At 42.8% G+C, this 23,653-nt stretch overlaps 1 protein-coding gene and 1 long non-coding RNA gene across 3 annotated transcripts in view; one reads left to right on the forward strand and one right to left on the reverse strand.

The window, feature by feature from the left end:
- Positions 1 to 1,060: 1,060 nt before the first annotated feature.
- On the reverse strand, positions 1,061 to 3,279 carry LOC310703588. Its single transcript, XR_014524269.1, has 2 exons — positions 2,403 to 3,279; positions 1,061 to 1,195 (listed from the first exon to the last, which is right to left on the reverse strand). It is a non-coding gene; the product is annotated as an uncharacterized lncRNA (long non-coding RNA).
- A 6,461-nt stretch (positions 3,280 to 9,740) lies between these two features.
- NCOA7 (nuclear receptor coactivator 7) overlaps positions 9,741 to 23,653 on the forward strand; it is a 71,213-nt gene continuing 57,300 nt past the window's right edge. For both annotated transcript variants that reach the window (XM_083497961.1, XM_083497962.1), the window contains exon 1: positions 9,741 to 10,525. The gene's annotated coding sequence lies outside the window, so the exon portion shown is untranslated. The remainder of the gene's footprint in view (positions 10,526 to 23,653) is intronic.

The following is a 23,653-nucleotide window of genomic DNA, read 5'->3' on the forward strand; positions in this document are numbered from 1 at the left end:
TTGGAATACAGCAATACAGTTTAAGCTATAACTTCAGATACACACTTCTGAACTATGGCACAGATTCTGCCCCATTCAAAGGTACTCAGGCTGAAGCCTGTACAGTGGTATCTCGGGTTAAGAACTTAATTCGTTCTGGAGGTCCGTTCTTAACCTGAAACTGTTCTTAACCTGAAGCACCACGTTAGCTAATGGGGCCTCCTGCTGCTGCCGTGCCGCCGGAGAACGATTTCTGTTCTCATCCTGAAGCAAAGTTCTTAACCTGAGGTACTATTTCTGGGTTAGCGGAGTCTGTAACCTGAAGCGTCTGTAACCCAAGGTACCACTGTAGACCAGAGTTGGGAAACCTGTGGCCTTGCTGATGTCACTTGATTTCAGTTCCCATCAGCCCCAGCCAGCATGGCCAGTGGGCAAGAATTATGCGAGTTGTGGTCCAATATCTAGAGGATAGTGCCTGAACTGAAAGTGAGCATATGTCAGCAGAGAATGAAGTGTGTGCATGTCAGCTAGAAAATGCTAGTGAAAAGCTTTGCTTGCATGCTAGGGCTGGATAAGACTTGTACTGTAATAAGATGCTGAATTAACAAAGCAGGAATGAGTTGAGCCCTTTCAAATAAAACCTGCTTTTCCTACAGCTTGTGCCCATGTTGCTGTCAGGGAGCAAAGCAATGGGGTTTGCATGGGAATGACTATATAGTAGCTCAAAGGGACGTAAGTGTTATTCCAGTGTAGTGCTATGTCATTACAGAACTGGTTTGGCTGCAGTGATGTGCTGTGTAGGAAAAAATGGTCAAAACTATATATTTTTTCTGTACAGCACTATCATAACAAAAGAGAAAGGGATAAAATCCAGAAATGTTCTAAACCTTTTAGATCCTGTTTAAACCATGTAATGTTTTGCAAACAATTTACTTCAAATGCTAAGCTTAAGAACAGCTTTATTAAGACACTGAGAAACAATTCAGCATTATGATGCTTTTAAAAATAGATGCCAAATATTCCCTTTACCTAGCTTCTTTTAAGAAGGAGGGGCAAAGAAATTACAAGGCTCTCAAGCAAATCAGATGCAAATATATTTATTGGATTAAGCCACTGATCTGCACAGATAAAATACTGTGGCCAGTAATAATGAAAGAAAAACATATTTGGCTACTCCTTTAAGTGCCACTTTGTCTTCCTTCAGGACCTGGTAAACCTGCAAGAATGAGTCACATTAGTAAATCACTATTCAACCACAATGTGCTTTTCTAAGAGAATGAGGATTACGACAGTCAGTGCCTGCTGCCCACTGACAATCATGGGAACCGACCTCAGTAATAAATCCAGGCATTATCTGGCTCAATACTGACCAGTTCTCACGCCACAACAACTCTTTTGATGTGACCGTCAAAAGCCAAGGATGCCCAAAAGCAGTAGCAGAATTATAAGCAAAAGCCACACACACACACACACACACACACAAATAGAAATAATTTAGCAGAAATATGTAAAGCCTGCTTCCCAGGCAGTCTTTCTCACTGTGCCGACCATTCTGCTCTGTGCCAAAGACTTCACAGATGTAAAGAGAATGAAAATGTTTCCGTATTTGTGCACATAATATTTACTAATACTGAGTATGATCCAACCAGAAGTTAAGCACTGTTATGTCTCATTGATTCTAGGAGGAGAGATTTAAACCTAAGTGGGGAAAAACCAAAAAACACACAATGGGACTTACGAAACTTAATGCCAGCTGGATCTTGCCCAATGTTTGCCCATAATATACAGACTACAGTTTTATTGATTTTCAGCTCCACCTTTCATGTGTACACACAGCCAGAGAAAAAGCTTAGCACATGAAGCAATCCTTATCCTTGATACAGGGCTGTAGCATAGCTACCATGCTGAGAACCCATATTCCGTGCCAGATGTTCTGGAAACATGGGAGATAGTGGCTTCCTAGAAGCTCAGGAGGCAAATTCTTGCCAGCCAGCCTTTTGCATAGGCACTCTCCTGTATGACATGTGTTTTATATACTACAGTGCCCTCACACAATGGGGAAATAGCAAGGTTACACGTGCAAGTCATGCCAGTGCACCTATTGGAGTTGCCCCCAGCAGATGTGCATTCAGTACCAGTGCAGAAAGAGGCCAATGCATGTAGCCATTGTTCCTTCATAGACCGAGCGGGGACAGGTTATATGGGGCAAACACAGAAGCCCCTTTTCACAGTAGTGCTTGCTTGTGGGCGAGGGCCCTCTAAGACACTGAATTAACACGAGAGTGTTCACTGCAAACAGCCTACAGATCTAAGTGGACATATTAGCTGTACAGAACATTTTGTTTTCTTCTTGCATTGATGCATTGCTTTCCCTGAGGCATCCCAAAGTGATTTATAATATATGAGATGTGTAAAAGAGTTACCTGATATTTTTCCTGAAGGTGGCAACAAGCTATTAGAACTCCAAATTGTTTCAGTGGGAGTTGGAGGAAAACATTTTTTGATTCAGAATTCTGTTAACAAAGCAACAACACAGAAGTCTTGAGTTTCTGCAAGGGATGAATGAACCTTCAGTTTCTCATTTTTTACAGTCTTAAGTTCAATTCTGCCACTTTTTTTTAAAGATGTGTACAAATTTTCAGGCAATTTCCCCTCAATGCATGCATTTTTGTACAAAGTTGTTGAATATTTTTGCAAATTTTGCACATTATTTTCATTAACATGAATACTTTTGCTTAACATATGTATTTCTTTGGTTAGAGAACAGCATCTCAACATTTGAACAAGTGTGAAATTTCCGCTTGTCCTGTGCTCAAGAAAGCCACTTTCTAAGGCTTCTGATCATTTTAATTGGGGATCTTCATGTAACACATGGACCACACAATGGAGCTACGAGTCCTCCCGTCTATTATTTATAAAATGGATGGTTTTGTTTAAAAGTAGAGTCTTCTTGTCAGCTAGGAGGAAGGCACCTCAGGACCACTTCATCCAACGAAAAGCATTCCTGGTACGGAAGAATTATTAACCAAAAGCGTGCGCACACATGACGCGTAGGAGTCTCGCAATTTCCTACAAAGAAATAGCTTGGACAGCTGCTTTTTCATTTGTACACACAGGTCTTAAGTCACATCACTACATTTAAAACAAACATAGAAATTTCTTTTAGGCCCAAGTGAAAGTTTAGTCATGGGACTAGCATGCCCCCTTGTGGGATACGTCTGTATTTATGCTAAGCAACAGTAGACCAAATGGCTTTTGGAATGCTGCAAAATATTTTGAAGAATGGAAAAGAAGCTTCTCTTCCCAAGGCCTGGGGAACCACTAACAGTCAGATCTGTAGCAACTGATCTGTAGCAATCACAACCTGAAAAAAGAGATAATGCTTGTACTTTTGTAAAACTATGAAAATATTTAATAAAAATTTTTTTTAAATAAAAACATAATAATTACAACTACTACTGGTAAAAACATAGAAGTTGTTGAGGCTTTGGAGTACTGCATTTCTGTTACCACGCAGAAATAGGGATGCAAGCTACGAAGTTGAATAGTACTTTGATTAAGTGGTAAGTTCATCCACAGATTGAATGCAAAAAAAATGCAAATATACGGAGTGAAAAAGAACATTTGCTTCCATCTCGGATCCTCGTTGAACAACATGACATCAAAACTACCGTAACGACAATAAAAGCAACTTCCCTGACCGGGAATCGAACCCGGGCCGCGGCGGTGAGAGCGCCGAATCCTAACCACTAGACCACCAGGGAGCTGTGGAATACGGTTGTCTGCTTCTTTATGAGAAAGTATTCCATTGGTTTACCTTCCCTTAATCTGCATAAATTCCGCCTATAAATGTCACCCCACCTCTTGATGTTAAATGACCTATCAGCATGACTTTCTGCTCCCGCACCTTAAAACGGTTTTTATTTAGTGCCCTGCTTTGCAACCGAACGTTGACGCCGGCTCCGCCTCCTCAGCGCAGCAGGCTAGGCTGCTTTTGTCAGCCTCTGACAAAGAATAGGTCGCTCTTCTAGCCAGTCAGCCAAGTTCTCGGCTATCGCGAGAATGGGCGTAAATACGTTCTCTTTGTCCGGCCCGTGTTTTGTTGACTTCTCAACACAGAGATAAAAGTGTAGAGTAACGTATTCGTTGTCTGCGCGGTATACTTCCGGGTTCACTATGTAATATATTTTTCAAAATATCCTACGGGGCAGAGCGACGGCTCATAGAAATAAGGAGAAATTCAAATTTTCAAAGAGCAATGACTGTTCACCCCTCGCCCCCCCCAAAAAACCATTTTTGTTTACTCTTTAAACATTCTCAACAAGTGTCAAACCTACATAACTCCAGCATGGGTTTGTAACTGCAAAAGAAAAAATGATAAAAAGCAGCTGATTGTGGCAACGCAAAAACAAAAATATTTAGTACGGTATCAATAAAATTATGCAGCCATAATAAAAATCTGCCAAACCTGATGCTCATAAAGGCTCCCAACCCACAAACACAATCTAGATTTGCAGATAAGGTGATGTGCGTGAGAGAGGACAGCTCTGAAACAGTGACATCGCTGCAGATCAAAGCTGAAGCTGGACTTGGGTTCCCAGTAAAATGTCCACACACAGAGAATCCCTCGGAAGCAGGCAAACCCCAAACCCTCCTGGCCCAAACCCAGTTCTCAGTTGTTCGCAGGCACTTGTGCGCCGACACGAACTTGCACACAGGGCAGCTTGCGCAGGGATGCCGTCAAAACCACCCTAAGCCCCTCTCCTAATTTTGCGGCTCTTCCCTTCTTCGCCTCTGCGGTTTCTCGGCGCAGGAGGACGAGAGTCTTCCTTCGCAGAGCCTCGACTTCTTTCTGTTTGAGCGCCTCCTCGTGCCCGGTGGATGGAGCCCGAGAAAAGGGCTTCTCCAGTCCCCGGGCTGCCCATCGCTGTTTCTTCCTTGCATCTATTGAAAAACTTGCACGTCCAATTTTAGGAATAGGGCGCGTTGCTGCAGTTGCGTTGTTAAGCAACCGGCTCCTGGATCTCAATCTTTCTCTCTCTGGCATAAAGGAATCCTTTAAAGGATAGAATTGAAGAGAAGGCTGTAATAAACAAAGACCTCCTCTATCTTTATCGTTACCAGTATAACCACGATCAGCAAGACATAAATGCGAAATATATTTTGAGGATTTTTTCCTTCGCGTTTCCTTTGCTTGTTTCTTTGCATCACAGTAGATCATCAGGGCATCTTTCTCCACCAGTTCGATTCGATTCCTCTATTCAGGCCGATCTGCTGGATTTCGATGCAATTGATTTTGGGGGTGGGGAGAATAATTACACAAAGTCCTCTCTCTTTTTGCTTTTATAAAGAGCTGCGGCGCTGCAGACTGGGGCTGGGAGACGTATTGAATTGCACAACACTGTCCGAATACTCGCATCGCCGTGTCGCTGAACCTTCGAGACAAGGATCTCGAACAATAAATCGTGAAGGTGAGGAGCTGGATGCGTTATTGCTGTAGCATAACAGAGCAGGGTCCAAGGGGTCTCTGAGCTCCCTTTGCACTGCACAGTTACAGCTGCTTTTTTAAAAAAAAGTCACCATCACCTAGCAGTACTTCTGACAGACGAACCCAGCAGATGGAGCTTGCCTTCATCTAAGCACCCTATTTGTATGATTTAGCCTGTACTTCCCCTACACTTACTTGGGATTAAGTGTCATTGATGAACTCAATGGGATGTTGTTGCTTTTAATGTATGATATTTTAGTGTTTTTTGGTTTCTGTGGAAGCCGCCCAGAGTGGCTGGGGAAACCCAGCCAGATGGGCGGGGTACAAATAATAAATTATTATTATTATTATTATTATTATTATTATTATTATTATTATTATTATTATTTACGGTGAGTGGGCACGTGTCAGGAGTGCAGTTAACCTGCTCGATTTCTACCTATCGTGCGGCTATACGAGAACGTAGGATCCCAACTTCAGGATTATAGAGGTTTAATGCGCGCAATAAGGTAGTTACGACTAAAGATAGTTTCTCCTGCACTCGATCAATGGCATCTGAACCCAGAAAATCCACAACGGATCAAGCTGTACTACCTGACAGGTCAACATTTTGTCACAGCCCAGCTTTCTTTTCACCGACACCTCTGTGTATCACTCATTTGATAAAGCAGGCGATTATCAAGCCCTGTGCAAGAAAGATCACTTTCACACACTTCTACTTTCTTGTTAGTACACAACTAGATTTCCGGGTGGGACGAGAATTAACTATTCTTAAATTTAACAGGTCCCAAGGACATTATATAAAAGTTTTCTAAACTACGAGACTATTGATAGACAACTTTAAAGCAATATACAGTACTGCAAATCTGAGGGGTTTTTGTGGTCGTTAAAATTTGCACGCTGAGTTTTAGCAGAACCGTGTTCTCAAAACTGTTTGCAATGATAGGTCATAACGGAACCAATTAAGACTGCAATCTTAACCCCGTTCACCTGGGAATATGCTCGACTGACATCAATAGAATTTAAGAAAAAGCATGGACAGCATAGCAGCCTGAAATTAAAGCAGTAAAGCACCAAATCATAAAACCCTAAAATACTGAAATCACAGCACCCATATTGCAGGTGTGAGTTCTGCTCAGAGCGGGTGAAACCACTCTGGGAACTAATTAAGAATAAAACCTCAAAGTAATACGGAAAGCGAAATGAAACTTTTGAAAAAACACAACTTCCCTGACCGGGAATCGAACCCGGCCCGCGGCGGTGAGAGCGCCGAATCCTAACCACTAGACCACCAGGGAGCTGAAAAACTGTATCTTCGTCTGATTTATGTAAGACACTTTGTTATTTTTGGTGCCACATGACATTTTTTAAAGAGGAATTTAAATTTAGACCAATTCAATTGTTCGCTGGCTGGGAATCAAACCCAGGCTGCAGAATGAGAGGACCAAATCCTAACCACTAGACCTTGGACCAAAGTCAATAGCTAAATTATACATTCCATAGAAATAATGAGCATGGTAATTGCAATTTATACCAAACAAGACTCGCTCTTTCATATCAGTGAAATCTCTTATTGGAACTTATTTCACATTTATCTAAGTGCAGCTACTGTAACATGTCCACTCCTATCTCATTTATGAAGTTGTACATATTCAGTTTTCCAATTTATTTACTGAATTATTGTGATGATGTACGTATCCTATATAATGGAGAGGTAAAGGGACTGTTAATAACAGCCATGCAGACCTATTTGTGAATCAGACAAATGATTATATCAAAATAATAGAAGGATCACTATAAAAGCTGTGACATAAATACTTCAGGAAGTGAAATTAAATGTAAATACATGATTGCTTTTACTTACATCAGTTGTTGGTTTACAGTATCAAAGCAATAACATAGTAAAGTACATTTCAGATTAGAATTGATTTATGACATTTAGCAAACAAAAACTAAATTATGAATTAATTAAATGTAAACATGCAAGCATCACCTCTACTAGCATTTCTAGTTCTAGAAGAACATCCTTTGCACTAGTGTGCCCAGCTCACTGCTTTACCCCTAACCACAGAATTCCTTCATTAAAGTTACAGTGCAAATTTGCAAAACTATATAAAATGCAATCCTAACCTCACTTAACTAGGAGTAAGCCCGACTGGACTCAGTAGAACTTACTTTTGAATAGACATGGTTAGGATTGGGTTGTTAGTCTACGGTATCGTCCATTTACCTGGGAGTAGGTCCCCTTGAACCTTGAATCATGTCTATCAGAGTAGACATGATTAGAATTGCAGTAGCTCTGTAACAAGTCAGCAGGGTATACATGGGTTCGTAAAGAAGCAAAAATGATCCAAAGCCAAATTGTAGCTCTTTGGGTTATTGATGTCACTCTTTGAGTTACTGCTACTGAACAGTTTCATATACTTTGACAGCCACAATGTTAAGGTAGGCTTCTTTTAGGTACCTCAAACTGGAAGGAAAATGTAGCAAAATAGTATCACGGCCTAATCCCATATGCATGTTTACTCCCACTGAATTATAAAGCAAATGCAGATATGTGTGTCTCCCTGGGTTTTCTTAAAAACAACTCGAGGCCTTACCCCTCTGAATTTGGTTTGCCATATCGTTAATGTCTCTTGTTCTTGTGCCTTTAAGGGCAGCCTGGAAAATAGAAATTGAGCAGATAAAGTTTTTTTCTGGCTGCTGGAGATAAGTGGTGAGGCACTGTGAGCACTGGAGGAATAGGAAAAGCTGACATCCAACTGAGAAATATGGATATACAACACACTTAGGCTTGTAAGGTACTAACAATGTTTCCATAAGGAGGCCCAGGGTTGAGGTGCACAAGACTTCTGGACTTATCACAGGTATGCAGAAGGTATAATATCAGCAGGTGCAGCCTTTTTACCCATGAATGACAAACTGCACCTGCCCAAATTTAAAATGTTCTCTACTGTTAAAGGTACAGGGACACTGTTTGCATCTGATCACCTTGTTCTTCCAACAGTGCCTGCTTTGTAGTTTGTCCTTTTTTTGAGATATGATCTAACATGAGGAGCGTGCTAAATGGCTGAGATGCTGAGGGGAGATAGGAGGCAAGTTCTGGGAAATCTTTCTGTTTTCCCTGCCTGCCTTCTCAAAATCTCCCATAAACAGGCCAACACCATGCCCCTTCTGACTACTGAAACACTAACCATCATCTTGGCTGAGTTGTGAAGTGGGGGGAGTTGTGTGCTGCAGTTGCAACAGAACCCAAAGTGCATTGTCAAAAAGAAAATGAGAAGTCACAACCCATGATGGGAAAACCCACTTTTCAGGGGCAATAACTCAGTTCTCAAAAAAATGCTTTTAAATGATTTCCCTTACATTTTTTTTCCTGCTTGAAGCTCTTGTGCCTTCAATAGCTGAACAGGTAGAAGTGCAAGCTAATGATGCAGTTATGCAAAAAGCTACACACTGAACTCTTGCACTGGAATGAAACGAATGGAGTGTCAGGAAAAACGCAGATAATACCCTTCTTATTCACAACTGAGCAAGCACAAGCATATTATGGAATATTCGCAAGGAGGGGCAAAGGGCTTCTTAGTTTTGGGATATGACACTTTGGTGGTTTCGGGCCTAGCCCTTGAAGCAAAGAGTCAGAAGGTTAGCCCTCTTCCTCTCTTATTTGTTTAAACTAAGAGCGGGGAAACCAGGGTCCTCCAGAATGTTGCCCAAGTCCAACAGCCATCAAGCCCAGCCAGCATGGACAATAGTCATGAGCATTTTCTGGGTGCGTGGAGGACTGCTTCCTTGCTCCTGGTGCTCAGAAACACAAGTTGTTGAAGGCAGGCAAATGGCAGCATATGAGCTGACTCTACCATTTGACAGACTGAGGAAGCTGTCTAAAAGTGGCTGCTTTTAGGTGTTAAACTACTTGATTATTGTGGTATTTTTACTCACAAGGAGAGGCATTTGCAGCATATTCTATCTCCAATGCCAACATAATGTGGGTATTATACACCTTGCCTCTGGGAGAAGGCATTTCCCCCCAGCCTGCCCTCAGGCAGCAAAAGGCCTTGGGCTTGAAAAAGCACACACATTTCAAACAAGGCCATGTTGGGGGGCCACTGGCCAGGTCATGATTATAGTAGAACTTTTTGCTTGGAGAAGCACTGGAGGGAAAACGACCCCAAACCCGGTTTAATAAGATGTGGACGCTCCACGCATGCTCACAGACTTGTGTGTACACGGCACCGTCCAGAGAATGACAGATTAATAAATATCATTAGGAATGGACGTGTTTTTGCCAGATACGGTATTGGGGAGGAGGAGGAACTGATTCTGGGCGAGAAGGGAGAGTGGAGCACGTCACGAGGAAATGACTGCACCCTCTGCCTCCCCTCTCCCCGCTTCTTGTGGGATTCTACGCATTTCCCCGCGGGGTCGCCCCGCTCCGACGTGGGCGGAGCTGGGGCCCGGCTGCGAGGGAGGAAGGGAGAGGCCGAGGGAGCCGCTCTGGCGAGGCGGGCTCTGAGGAGATTTGCCGGGCTCAGCTGGCGGTGGGGAAAGGAGCGAGCGAGAGTGGGAGGGAGGGTGTGCGTCGCCGTGCGGGTGCGCGCAGGGCACAGAGGGGCGGCGGCTTGTGCCTGTTTCTGCCGGGGGAACCATGCTGCTGTTGCCGCTACCGCCGTTGCGGCGACTGCTGCTGCAGCCCTTGCAAGGCCGGCGGGCGGCCTCAGGCAGCTGCGCGCCCCGGACGGCCGGCTGAGCCGCAGCGGCGCGCGAGGGTGGATCTTGGCAAGCGCGGCTTTCTTCTTTCGGCGGCTGTCGCTGCAGCAGCAGCCGCTGCAGCTCCTTCCCTCCGCCAGCCAGCCAGTCTCCTGATGCTTTGGTCTACTACGCGCCCCTTCCTTGGTAGAAGAATGAGGGGATCTCAGCTGGGCATCCTCGAGGGAGAATCTGCCTAGGGGGCCCGTGGAGACTGCCGCACACCTTCCGGAGGTGGACACCGGAGAAGCGACAACCTCCGCCGCCGCAGCGCCCAGCTGTGCGCCTTTTGGAAAACATCAAATGCTGGTGCGCATCAAGGGGATGGGGAGTTGGGGGGGGGGAGGAGAGAAACAGGCTCCCTCTTTGCAAGAAAAAAAAATGTGTGTGTTTGTGTGTGTGCTTTTGAACCTCCCACCAGCTCTCTGATCAGCATTTGTGGAGGCGGGCGGATGAGGCGAGGGGGGGAGGAAACGCCTGCGCTTGGCTGCCTCCCGCTGCAAAAGCTTGTTTTTCTCCGCCTTGCCCGGCAGGCGCTTGCCAAAGAGGGAGCTTCAGGGCTGCCCGGCTCCGAGATGCAGGTCCAGGAGGTGGGTGTGGCTCCGGCGCTCACTTCCTCGCTTTTTCCCTCCCGAAATCGCTTGTCAAGCGACGAATCCTGTCTCCACGGGGGCGTTGAAAGGGTTAGGATGATGGATTCCCTTGCTTTGCAAATAGTCCCTGCCTACAGCAACGTGCGAAGTTAACGCGCAGTCGAAAAGGTTTGTTGCAGGCGCCCACCCACGTTGCTGTTGTTGTTGTTGTTGCAAGTCGGTGATCTTAAATATATCATGCAGTTGCCTTCCCTCCCGACTTTATTACGGTTTCTCACATGGAAGAGTATGTTTCTTTAGCTACACAGCCAGCCAGAATATCTCGCTTGGTGAACTGAGGTGGAGGTCTAGGAGTGATGTTTGTGACCCTGGTTCACATACGCTTGGAGGAATTGCTTATGAAAATGGGCTTTAAAAAATATGCTCAGCAATGTGGGTAAGAATCCACTGCAGTGATGCGTTCATGCCTGAAGGTACAGAGAGAGGTGTATAGCTAATATTTAAGCTTGTTCAGCAGAACTTCAAATCATCTGTAATTTACAAGGGGAAACAATTCTCTTAGCTAGCCACTTACAGATAAAACATACTTTGAAAGAAGGAAATGGACTATTTTTGGAATTCTCATAATTAGGTTGTTTACGATTTCCTGACTTCTAAAGATTTATTATATTAAAAAATGGGAGGGGATATTAGCATACAGTGCATCACAGGCCTTGGACATAGACTGGACAAAAACAAGGTGCAGCTTTGAGATTTGAGAAGTGTTGTGTTAAGAGATATTAAGCATGTAAATAAAAAAAGTTTTGTTTCGCTTTGTTCATTTAAATAACACCAACTATGCCCATGGCACTTTACACAAAACAGATATGACAGGTCGCTACCTTAAGGGTAGACACTTAAAATCTATGAGTAGGCATACTTCAGAACAAGAAAGGAAGGAATTTTTAAAATATTCTTCTAACTTTACTGGTAGCAAGGGGCGTAGGAAGGGGGGGGATACCATTCACCCCGGGTGTCATCCCTGAGGGGGTGACAAAATGGCACACCGCGGGGGGCAGCACTTACCACAGGGCCTGGCCTGCAGTGTGCTTGAGCCATGCGCCTCTCCTGGGAGTGACGCGGTGGCTTGAGGCCCCACTTTGCCTGAAATGGCAGCCTGGGGCTTGCATCTGCCAGGCAAACTCCGTGGTCAGCTTGCCGCCCTGCCCCCCTGGGCGGATCACTGTGGCGCCCCCGTGCAGTGCCTGCCCCACGTGCGCGGATCACCGCAGCACCCCTGTGGGCAGCTTGCCCCACCTCCACCACTCCGGGTGCCAGAGCAGCCAGCTACACCCCTGCTGGTAGCATTTATTTTGCATTTATTTAAGTGGAAGAAGAAAATAGAGCAATGGAGAATAAGAAATTCCCAATAGTTAAAAATGTTTATCCCTTCTTTCTTTATCCCAGCTGTTTCAGAACTGGTAAACCCTGTTTGCTGGTTTATCTGTGCAGTTGTGTGTGTATGTTTGCTTACTTGATAGTCAGGACTTACACAGTGGTAAAGGTGCATAAGAACTGCTTTGTTGATAACACATGTAATGTTTAGGCTAGGATAATACCTTATTGTTACCTGAAAACAGGATGGCATGAGTTGTTACATAACCTTTATCATGATATATGTTAATAGATAAGCAAGGGAAAAGGAACACAATGGAAGTTAATTGACATACAGTTTAGTTCTGATCTAGTAAAGAGTACTTAAGTTTCCCCCCCCCCAAAAGGTAAAATAATACATTTGCTTTCATTAGTTGTAAAAATATGTTATGACAGTAAAGTTTGATATCCAGTTACAGAGTTTGTCATGGTGGCCTACTAGAATTAAAAAAGAAAATAGATTCTCTGGTACCCTTTGGCATAGCATTTTGTTATTTAAATTGGACTTCATTTGATTTTGACAACCATTACATTTTGAGTAAACATACACAATTACATATGTATGTTGTGGGTGTGATTTTTGTACTGCATTTACTGTGTCTTTGCTACACTAGCTTTTGTAATGAGCAACGGATTTTAATTTAAAATGGTAAATACCTGACAGCTAATTGATTCTGAAACAGTGCTTGAAATAGTGTGTGTATATGCTGGAACAACCTTTAACAGCAGTTTTGAAGAGGGTCTTCCTAGTGTAATTCATGAGCAAATATTTGCAGCTTTCTAAATCAATGTTTGTAGAAAGGATGAAACCAGGTCAGGTTACAAACTGAACTGTCAAAAGTCATTTAAGGAAGCACACAAATGTGAGTGTAGAAGTCAAAATGGGAACTTTACCCAAAGCTTTGAATGTGGAAGACTTCCGTAAAGATGTAGTGAAGAATTAAGTATGTGTTTGACATGGTAAATTCTATACCTACTTACCTGGGAGTAAGACCCATTGAATGCCATCACTTATTTCTAAATAGACTTCTGCAGGATTGCATCCTTGACTTTGAAGCATCTCTTGAAGACCTTTTTATGCCAACAGGCCTCTGTAGCAGATTAATATATTTTTTTATTAGCATGTCATTTTAATTCTTATCTGTATTGTTTTTCAGGATGCTTTATATTTTAATGTACACCACCCTGCTATTTTATGAAAATGGCAGTATGGAAATATTTTTATAAATAAGTAAGTAAAAGCAATCCCAGTTAGTTTTAACCATAGTTTGTCTTGATGATCCCAGTTACGGTCCAAAATACAGTGAAACAACATTTTAATTTTCTAGGTGGCATATAAACACCAGTGGGCGCTTTATAAAGAGAGGCAAATTAAGCACCTTCCAGCAGACAGACTAAAGAGGCCAGAGAATAACCTTCACTGTGGTTTGCTTGGTGCATATGAGTTGCTTAAACATGTTTTGCAAACTCAATTGAAACTTTGATTTCACACCCTGGTCTGCAGTCTTGTCAATACTTAACCATGATTTAGGGATTAATAAATAACTATATTATGTTTTAAATGTATTTCCCTCACTGATTTTAATGTCTCTATACAGTGGTGCCTTGGTTTAAGAACAGCTTAGTTTATGAAGAACTTGGATTAAGAATGCTGCAAACCCGAAAGTAGCTGTTTTGGTTTGTGAACTTTGCCTTGGAAGCAGAACATGTTTCACTTCCTGTTGAGTGTGTTCCATTTGTAAAGTGAGTCCCCTGCTGCTATGGGAAAGCACACCTTGGTTTAAGAACGGACTTCCGGAATGGATTAAGTTCGTAAACCAGGGTACCACCGTATGGGGTTTGTTTGTTTGCTTTTAAGTCTTATTGAGTTGCCTGGGGCAAGAAATATTGACCAACAAATTTAATAAATAACAATAATAAAAGGACTAGGAAAGACAGAGTAGGAAGAAGAAGAGTAAGAAGGAGGGTGGAAAAAGATCTAATCTCAAAAGATCTGTGATTTTAAACTTGTTCATTTATGGTTAGGGGTGAGCAGTGTGGTGACCAGGTTTGTACGTGGCACCAAATTAGTGTGGGTAGTGAAACCCAAGCAGATTGTGCAGTTTCAGAAGGAGCTTGGCAAACTAACTCAATGGGCGTATAGAGTGCAGTGTAAATAAGAATAATGTAATGCATGTTTGTGCTGCATAAACCTAACTTCACATATACATAGAAAGGTCTGAAACTGATGGTGACTTGTCAGGAAAGAGAGCTTGGGATTGTGGAGGATAGCTCATTGAAATCATTGACCTAGTGTGTGGCAGGTTTGTGAGAGTGATTAGGAAAGGGATCAAATAGAAAAACTACCAGTCAGTATGGCACTCCCCTTAAATCTCTGGTCTGGCTACACTTGAAATGCTGTGTTTAGTTTTGGTTTGCCCATCTCAAAAACAGGAACAGAAAAGGGTACCCGGGATGAATCGGGGCACTTTGACTATGAGGTAAGGTTGCGGTGGCTGGGGGTTTTTAGTTGAGAAAAATGTGACTGGGGGAAGAACCTAATAGTTATTTTAAACTTGTGTAGTGTGTGGGGAAGGGGCATTGAGAAGGTTCTCTCTCACGCAATAGTAGGACTCAGATTCAACCGATGAAACTGATTGGCAGAAAATTCAGGGCAGATGAAAGGAAGCAGTTCTTGGATGGCTTTAAAAGACCTTGGACACATTTGTAGAGGGTGGGTCTTTCAGTGGCTCTTAATCATGGTGGCAATAGGGGATTTCCAGGTTCATAGGCAGTATCGGTACCAGTTACTGGGGAGCAATAACGCTTACTGCCTTGTGAGTGTCTCAACACCACTGTTGGGAAAAGAATGCTAGACTCTGTGAATTGATCCAACAGGGCTGCTCTCACAGTCTTAGGCGGCAGCTTTGATCATGCCATATATTCTTATTCTAAAAGCTGCTTGAATACTTTATGTAGTAGAAGTGCTCGACCTAGAAGGTACTTAACAAAGAATTGAAAGCTAATTAAACCTTTTTTTTAAAAAAAGGGACAATGCAGTGTGGTTTAAGGCAGTGATTGAATGCATTGCCATTAGCGATACCATTTTTTTCTTCTTATGTTGAATTTTGTCCCATTCTTATCTGTTTGGCAGCCAAATAGGGCTGTCTAGATACAAAGTACAGTATTGGCTTCTGTGTGCTCAAGGAACTTTCTAGATATGCTGAGCAAAAAGAATAATAGCTTGTATATAAAAATAAAGAGAATATCCTGTTCAAACCCATGGCCCCTTACGCCTGACTTAGAGCTAAGACATATGTTCAGCATAAGGTTAATCTGCTGGGGTGGCTAATCTCTGGCCTTCCAGACATTGTTTGGTTACAACTTCCATTGGTTGTTCTAGCTGGGGTTGAGAGGATCCATCCCTACTATGTATTTAGCTTAATGCCTCTTGAAATCAGTTAACATTGGGATTTTCTACCACAAGATGTGATGGTTACCAACTTGGACAGCTTTGAAAGGGGACTAGACATATGTATGGATGATAAAGCTATTGGTGGCTACATAATTATATATTAACTCCAATTTGTGTATTGTTTTCCCCTCCAATACAGTTTTAGCTTTTGTGGTGACAATTGAAGCAAGCAGCGACAGGTTTATCTGTACCAAAACCCACTTCAGATCTGCCCACCCTTGACTCATTAGACAACAATGTTTTGATGTTTTTAAAGCAGTGCCATTTAATTTTTGTAGTCACTGACATTCTGCTTCTGTCCCACACATCATCTGTTGTATTTTATGTTTGTGTTGCAATCTTCAAAAATGGTAGTATGGTGGGCAAACTAATATCCTGGTTTGTTTTTCTTGAAATGAATTCACCTCATACATTTGAAGTGCATTCCCTCCCACCTCACCCTGGGAAGTGTAGTTTGTTAAGGGTGCTGGGGATTATAGCTCTGTGAGGAGTAAACTGCCATTCCCAGGGCCCATGTTGAGATTGTAATGAAGGACTGACTTCCCACATGGCCATCATAAGATGGTCATTGCATGAGCCTCCATACTGTCATCATACGGGAGTCTGCCTCCATGCTTGTGCAATGTCCTTTGATGACATGTGGAAGTAGTGTAGAGATGCTATGCCAGGCATCCCCAAACTCGGCCCTCCAGCTGTTTTGGGACTACAACTCCCCAACATCCCTAGCTAACAGGACCAGTGGTCAGGGATGATGGGAATTTTAGTCCCAAAACAGCTGGAGGGCTGAGCCTGGGGATGCCTGTGCTATGCAATGCCAACATTCATGAGAATGAGCTGCTCTAAACGCTTCTGATGCAGTGTAGAGCTATGGTGGTGCTTTCAAATGGTCCCTACGTGGTGAGTGTGAGGCGTACACTGTCACCAAGTCCTTGGTTTGTACTTGCTTGTTTCTGGCTTATCCTGAAGGAAAACTGGGCCAAGATGGATTTCTGCCAAACAAGATGCATTGCAACAGCAATGTGTGGTGCAAGGAACAGCAAGATCAAGTTGTGTCTGTCCTTTACAATAATTGCCTTCATGGACGGAATAAGCTGAACAAAACAGCATTCTCCCTCTTGGGACCCAATTAATGCCAAAATAGGCCCTGTGTATTCCCTGCATGTGCTGGTAAAGTTGCCCTAACAAACACAAAAGTGATTGGATGCTACTGTGTACCAACCAACCTTATCTCTGAAGGTGTTGGGTTTCAGATGCTGAATGCAGCTGGAGAATCATATGGGAGAAAACCATATTTTAGATATCCTGGCCATATACCACTTAGTTCTTTAGAGGCCAGAATGTGCATTTGCAGCTGACAATGACCTGGAAACAAGTGTTGCTAGAACATAGGGGCTCCAGAGGTCAGTCTAGCCACCAGCTGACATTTATGATGCTTTTTTAAAAGGTAGCTTCAACAAGACTGTGATCTAGTAATTGAATGTGGCCAACTCATCCAGGAAGGGGTGCAACAGCACTAAGCCCAGGCTTGTGGTTTGTTGCTCCTGGTTTCAGAGACAGGAGCGTGCATTATTAGCATTTTGCACATATAAAGTGCATGCCTTCTCATAAAGGAACTGTAGTTTGTTAAGAGTATTGGGAATTGTAATGTGAGGGGAAAGCTACAGTTACCATGATTTTTTTGGGGGGGCGAGGTGGGTCATGTGCTTTAAATGTATGGTGTGGGTCTTCCCACAGTAAGACTTAAAAACCACCGTCTGTTGTAACGTGCGAACCAGTTCCATGCATAGATGGCATGCCTTCTGATAGGATGTAGTGCAGATAGGAATTCATATAGCCTGCAGACTGAGACCACTTGCATGTTGCTGTTACTCACACATTACTAGTCGCGCATAACACTTCATTGGGTACGGCTATCTCTGGCTTAAAGCCAATGTGATTTAAGTTGGAAATGCTGGCATCTATTGTTGGCAACTGCTTGCTTGATGCTTCATTACTGTGGGCAGTTTTTAAACTGCTTTCTGTAGTTGAAATGAATCATACTAATGGCTTGAGTGCCTGGAAGCTAAAGTACTAGCTACTGTACAAATGCCAATCGGGCCCCCTTTTCCATTACTCTCCTTGGTTGCTGATTTCAGAAGTGCAGATGATTAAAGTGAGTGTGATCATTACAGCTTCTTGAGAACTAAAACATTAACTTACTAGAGTCGCATCTTGCAAGCTTCTCTTTGAAATCCCATGGGCTAGGGGCAAAAGCACATTGGAAATATTTTTTTTCTTTCTATTTTCAAAAGCTGAGGTTTTAAAAGCATAACAAGAAAAACGCCCCTTCCTTTCCAGCTATTAAATAGCTTGGTGTATGTGATATGTGAGTTTTTGTCTGTTTCTGGGGGGAAATTTTGGGGATGTGTCTAGGCAATGAATACATCACTCTGACACTGCTTGGTGGCCAGTGACTACATGCTTGCTGGTGAGTTCAATGAAGAAAGACTGGTGATGAGTCAAATGGAGTTCATTTAACTGGTCAATAAAGTTGTTCCTGCTGTAGGAAACAAGGTTAGTCTACAATGCTATCTGTTGTGGAATTCAATTGTACTTTGATTAATCTGGAAGGTAACCAAGGCCTTGTTTACATGCTGAAGATAGAGACTAGTGGTCTGCAAGGTGCTGTTGCTACAAGGAACTCAAAGAATTTTGTGATATCCATTTGTTATAACAGGTGGCAAAGGGGCAAGTTTTTTTTCAAGGCCTTCTCTTTATTCTACATGAACAATTCCAGATTTATGGAATTCCCATGTGCTAGAAAGATAGTAGGTGCTGCAGGCTGAGGGCATTTGTGACTACCAGACAGCTGATAGATTTTAATAAATGTGGCAGTGCGTGGGCAGTCTCTTCCTACATGCATTATAAACTTAAGTTCCTCACTTACGATTATGTAATAAGAAATGAGTGCTGCTCTTCTGGTTTATGTTGAATCTCCTTAATTAACTGATTCTTTGCCAGTTTGATTTATAATATTTACTTGAATCATGGAATTGCATACAAATCCTCCGTAAGTTGAAATGCCCCCCCCCCCTTTTGCTTAGGAAAATGTGTCTTTTGGACTGATAACAGAATAATTTATGGGATCAATGGACTGAAAGGAGTGCACAAGGACCTACTTTGGACAGTGAACTTAGCCATGGCTTTGATGTTTGGAAATGAGTTGCATTGATCAAGGGGCTCTGCTTCTCCCTTCTCTCTTCCATCATGCACATAAAGAGGAGAGTGAACATGTCACCTTTCACTTTACAGTGGTACCTCGGGTTAAGTACTTAATTCGTTCTGGAGGTCTGTTCTTAACCTGAAACTGTTCTTAACCTGAAGCATCAGCCGCTGCTCCGCTGCTGCATGATTTCTGTTCTCATCCTGAAGCAAAGTTCTTAACCCGAGGTAATATTTCTGGGTTAGTGGAGTCTGTAACCTGAAGCGTCTGTAACCTGAGGTACCACTGTCTAACACAGTAAAGGTCCCTGTTATGGGCAAACTTAGTGAACCATGGTGTGTTATAACTGCTTAGTTAAAACCTGGAACAAACCATGGTTTGATATCCTGGTGAGATTGGCAGGGATAGGGAACCTATGGCCTTCTGGATATTGCTGGGCTACAATTCCCATCATCTCTGACTATTGGCCATTCTAGATGGGGCTGAAGGGAGCTGTAATCCAGCAGCAGGATTACCACCCCGATTTCGTGTGAAAACAGAAACTTGTAACCTTCCTTGGAAGAGAAAGAGGGAAGGGGAAATATGTATGCCCGGTTTCATGTGAAAACAGAAACTTGTAACCTCCTTGAAAGAGAAAGAGGGAAGGGGAAATATGTATGCCCGGTCAAATTGCTTGTGGTCTGAAAAAAGTTAATTCCTGTGTTTGCAACTAATATAAGGAACAACCTCCTAGATGTGGGAGCATATGCAGCATGCATAAAATCATGCTTTCTCTAATAAATGATTAATTGTTTTAGATAGAATAACTGCTACTTCTGTACTCAAAAACCTCCAAGGGGATTAGAATCTCAAATTTACATATACTGTAATATGCATTAGAAGAGTGAAAGATTCTACCCTTTTATCATTGTGGAATCATTTTGATTGTGAATATATCATGATGGTTAGGTGATTACCAGAAGTAACCGATGCATATTAAATAATACTGAGGGTGCACTCATGGAACAGAAGAAAAATAATTGCCGGAAGCCTCCGATTAGTACAGTGATTCTGCATGAACTCAGAAAATGGAAACTGAATGTTGATGTAGAGATCTTGAATTTTCTCAAGTTGCGCATATATATATGTTTTACCCTTCATGCTGTGCATTAGTACACTGTGCGCAGTGTGTTGGAATTAAAGTTGCTATAGAAACCTTAACTTTGGCTTTATAATGTGGATAATCTGTGGAGGGTTTAGCTGCCTGCCTCTGTACAAAAAATAGCATTCTCTGCATTGCTAAGTTACCATAGTAGTTGTTTCCAGGTTCTCTTCCCCCTCTTTTTTGGCACGCATAATAATACATTGCAACATATGGTGGCTACCTTTTTTGACTCTCCCCTCCCCCCCCGGCTGTCTCTCAAATGTTTTTAAATTAGTTTTCAAGCATCTGTAATTTTGAAGACTACGATGGCTAAAATGTATGTTTGACCTGAAAAATAGCTCTCTTCTGTTTTCTGTCCACATTAATGGCATTTACAAGTCATGCAGTGATGCATCTCCTCTTAAAAGGTTTTCTTCCCCATCCATCATATATGTGCTTACTCAGAAGTAAGTTTTGCTGAGTTCAGTAGGGGTTTGTTGCAAGCAAATACCATTTAAATCAGGGGTCAGCAACCTTTTTCAGCCTTAGGCCGGTCTACCATCCCTCAGACCATATGGTGGGCCGGATTATATTTTGAAGAAAAAAAATGAACGCATTCCTATTCCCCACAAATAACCCAGAGATGCATTTTAGATAAAAGCACACATTCTACTCATGTAAAAACACGCTGATTCCCGGACCGTCCATGGGCCAGATTGAGAAGGCGATTGGGTCGCATCTGGCACCCAGGCCTTAGGTTGCCTACCCCTGATTTAAACCCTAGCATCATGTGCAAAAATTCCACTGAGTACCGGGGATCAAATCTTCTTGTTTTAAGAAAATGAGGTATTAGATATATTTGGGTTTTCCTTGCAGCAGAATCCTGTACTTATTTTTGACAGTACATAATCTGGGATGTCCACATTCTTAGCCATCCTTTGTGTGTGGGAGAAACATGACAGAGGTGACTTGAAAGGGACTCTTACACCCACTAGATCCAGTAACTTTGCCAAAATCAGGGTGAACTTGTTAGAAACATTTACATCCTTTATGTTTCACTTTCTTTAACATTAAAACCATTATGTGGATCCACAAGAGGGTGCTGCTCATTCTCTTAAATTGACTAGAAGGCTACAAAACCAGTCTTGGAAATACTTGCTGCCTGTATCTTATTAGTTTCATATTAGTATCTTATGAGTTTCTATTTGAATAGCGCACCCCTTCTTTTCCGGCTTGTGTGTGTATAATAAACATAATGTGCAAATGTGTTTTTAAAACAACATTACAGTAGGTCTGAGGTCAATCAGTGAAGATAACAGCAGGAATTTTTTCTTTACTCATTTACATGCAGACTTAAAAAGTGTTTCCCAAACCTTTAATACTTGGTTCCACTTTTTAAAGCTATCTTTCTTTCTTCCCTACTTACTATTTCAATTTATTGAGCCAGAACTGTACATCTGCATTTAGTGTGTGGCTGCTTCCAAAAGCTTGGGTTCAATATTTCCTTCTCTTTTCTATCATTTATTTATTTCATATATTTATGGCCTGCCCTTAAGCAAAAGGGGCCCCAGGTGGACTAAAAATAAGTGAGCCAGAATGCATAATTCGACATGTTTCAAGTTTCCCCATCCTATTCCTCTTATTTCTGAAATGTGGGAAATGAAAAAAAAGTCATTGGCTGCTGCAGGTATGAAAACAGTGCAGTGATGGCATTCCTTGCCGGAACGAACCCCTTCTGAACATTGCTGGGGACAGAAGTAGCCACAAGTTGGCTGTGACATTTAGTTGTGGTCATATGTGCCCAGTTCAGATCACCATTCCTTGGTTCACAAACCATTAAAGCCAGAATCTCCCCACCAAAACATGGCAAGACTAGGAGGGAGATGGGATAACACTATGAGTCTAGGAGCAAGTGTTATCCCATCTCTATCCTCCTCTTGTCATATTTTGGTGGAAAATTCTGGCTTCAATTAAGCCAGAGCTCTCTGCTGCATCCAGGGAATTGCCTTGGGAATTGTGGCTTGCTTCTGAATAGATATGTCTAGAATTTTGAGGTAAATAGAAGCAAGCATGGTGATTTCTACATTGATATAATCTATTAAATTTGAATCCACGACCCACCTAAAGCTATCTGTTTCCCTTTTAATTCAGCCTTGAGAGTAGGCAAGGATCATGTACCTGAAATGTGTGCACACACTGAAGTAAATTAGTATATGCAAAAGAAGGCTTCCTCCTTCCCCACTCACCTTGCGGAAAATAGAAGATATGATTTCTTGATCTCTGTAGCTTGGTTTTGAGGTTAAAGCCATTGGAGAAGCCACTGAGCTGGCAAACTTCAATAAATTCTCTTTAGCCACAAGTAAAAACAAGCATTCAACAATTCCTCTTGTTGCCTATGACCGCCTTAGATAGGAATCTGTTTGTGGTTTCCCAGAGCATCCCTTAAATTCATGGATGAATTACCTCAAGTATGTCACTGTGGCCAACACTTTCCCTGTCTTTTCTTCAGGTTGCTTGTGAACTCTCCATATATTGGCCCATGGTACATCCATTTTATTTTAACTTTGCGCTCACTAATTAGGCAGGCAGTTTCTCATGAACTTTCAGTCTTATTTGTGGTGACTGCATTTTGCCTGAAGAAACAACAAAGTAAGTGGTGGCTTACTCCGATTTCTGCTGGTTGTAGCGTTTCTGCTGCTGTTTCAGTCTGTCACAACTGTAGTGTTGTTCTTAAATTGCAGACTCTGATTAAAGCTAGTGAGATGGCATTGTTAGCTGGAAACTGATGTTATGCCTAAACTGATTGGGCAAAATACTGTGGATGGTGTGTATTAATGCTATTCAGTGCAGCCTGCTATTGAATTTGCAGAAATGGAATTGAAAGGTTAAACTTGTGTTAGTAAAAGCATTTATATTTATTCATTCCATTTATTTCCACACTTTTCCATATCCATGGTTTTTGTATTGTGGTGTGTGAAGCCCTAGTTTTCCTCAGGTTCTTCTTGTTGAGAAGGTCAATAATGGCAGACAGGCAGCGGCGGAGCAAGCCGATTGGGCCCCTGGGGTGGCCCACATGCCCTGTGCCCAGGGGCCGGGCCAGCTGGGCCAGGACGCTCTGCGGGGCCTCCAAGGAGTCTGCCTGCCTCCTCCCACTCAGCTGCCCTGCAGCTGAGTGGGAGACTGTGGATGGACCGTTTGGGGCATTGTGGAGCCTGCGGGAGCCCAAGCCACTGCATCACTCCCGGTGAGTGCTGCCCGCCATTTTGTCACCCCCTCAGTGGTGACTCCCAGGGCATCCGCTCCCACCGCACCCCCCCTTCCTCCATCCCTGCAGACAGGATGCCCTTGTGCCACTATTAATGATCTTTCCATGGTTATCCACATGGGCTCATTCTTGTGTGTGCTCTCAGTTTGTGTCAGGCAGGTGTGGCTAACCTGTGGCCTTCCAAGTAGTTTTGGACTCCCAACAGCCCTCGCCAGCATGAGTAATCATTAGGACTGATGGGAGCTCCAGTGTAGTAACACAGAGGACCTCAGGATAGCCACCTTTGCTGAAGATAACATTTCCCAAAAGCTGGACCATGTACCAGAATCCTCATTGGTGAGCAGATATTTTGTGCCCAATGTGTTGGATTCCCTGAGGACAAACAGT

Source organism: Podarcis liolepis (genome assembly GCF_965112155.1).
Source record: "Podarcis liolepis genome assembly, chromosome: 3".
Classification (NCBI taxonomy): domain Eukaryota; kingdom Metazoa; phylum Chordata; class Lepidosauria; order Squamata; family Lacertidae; genus Podarcis; species Podarcis liolepis.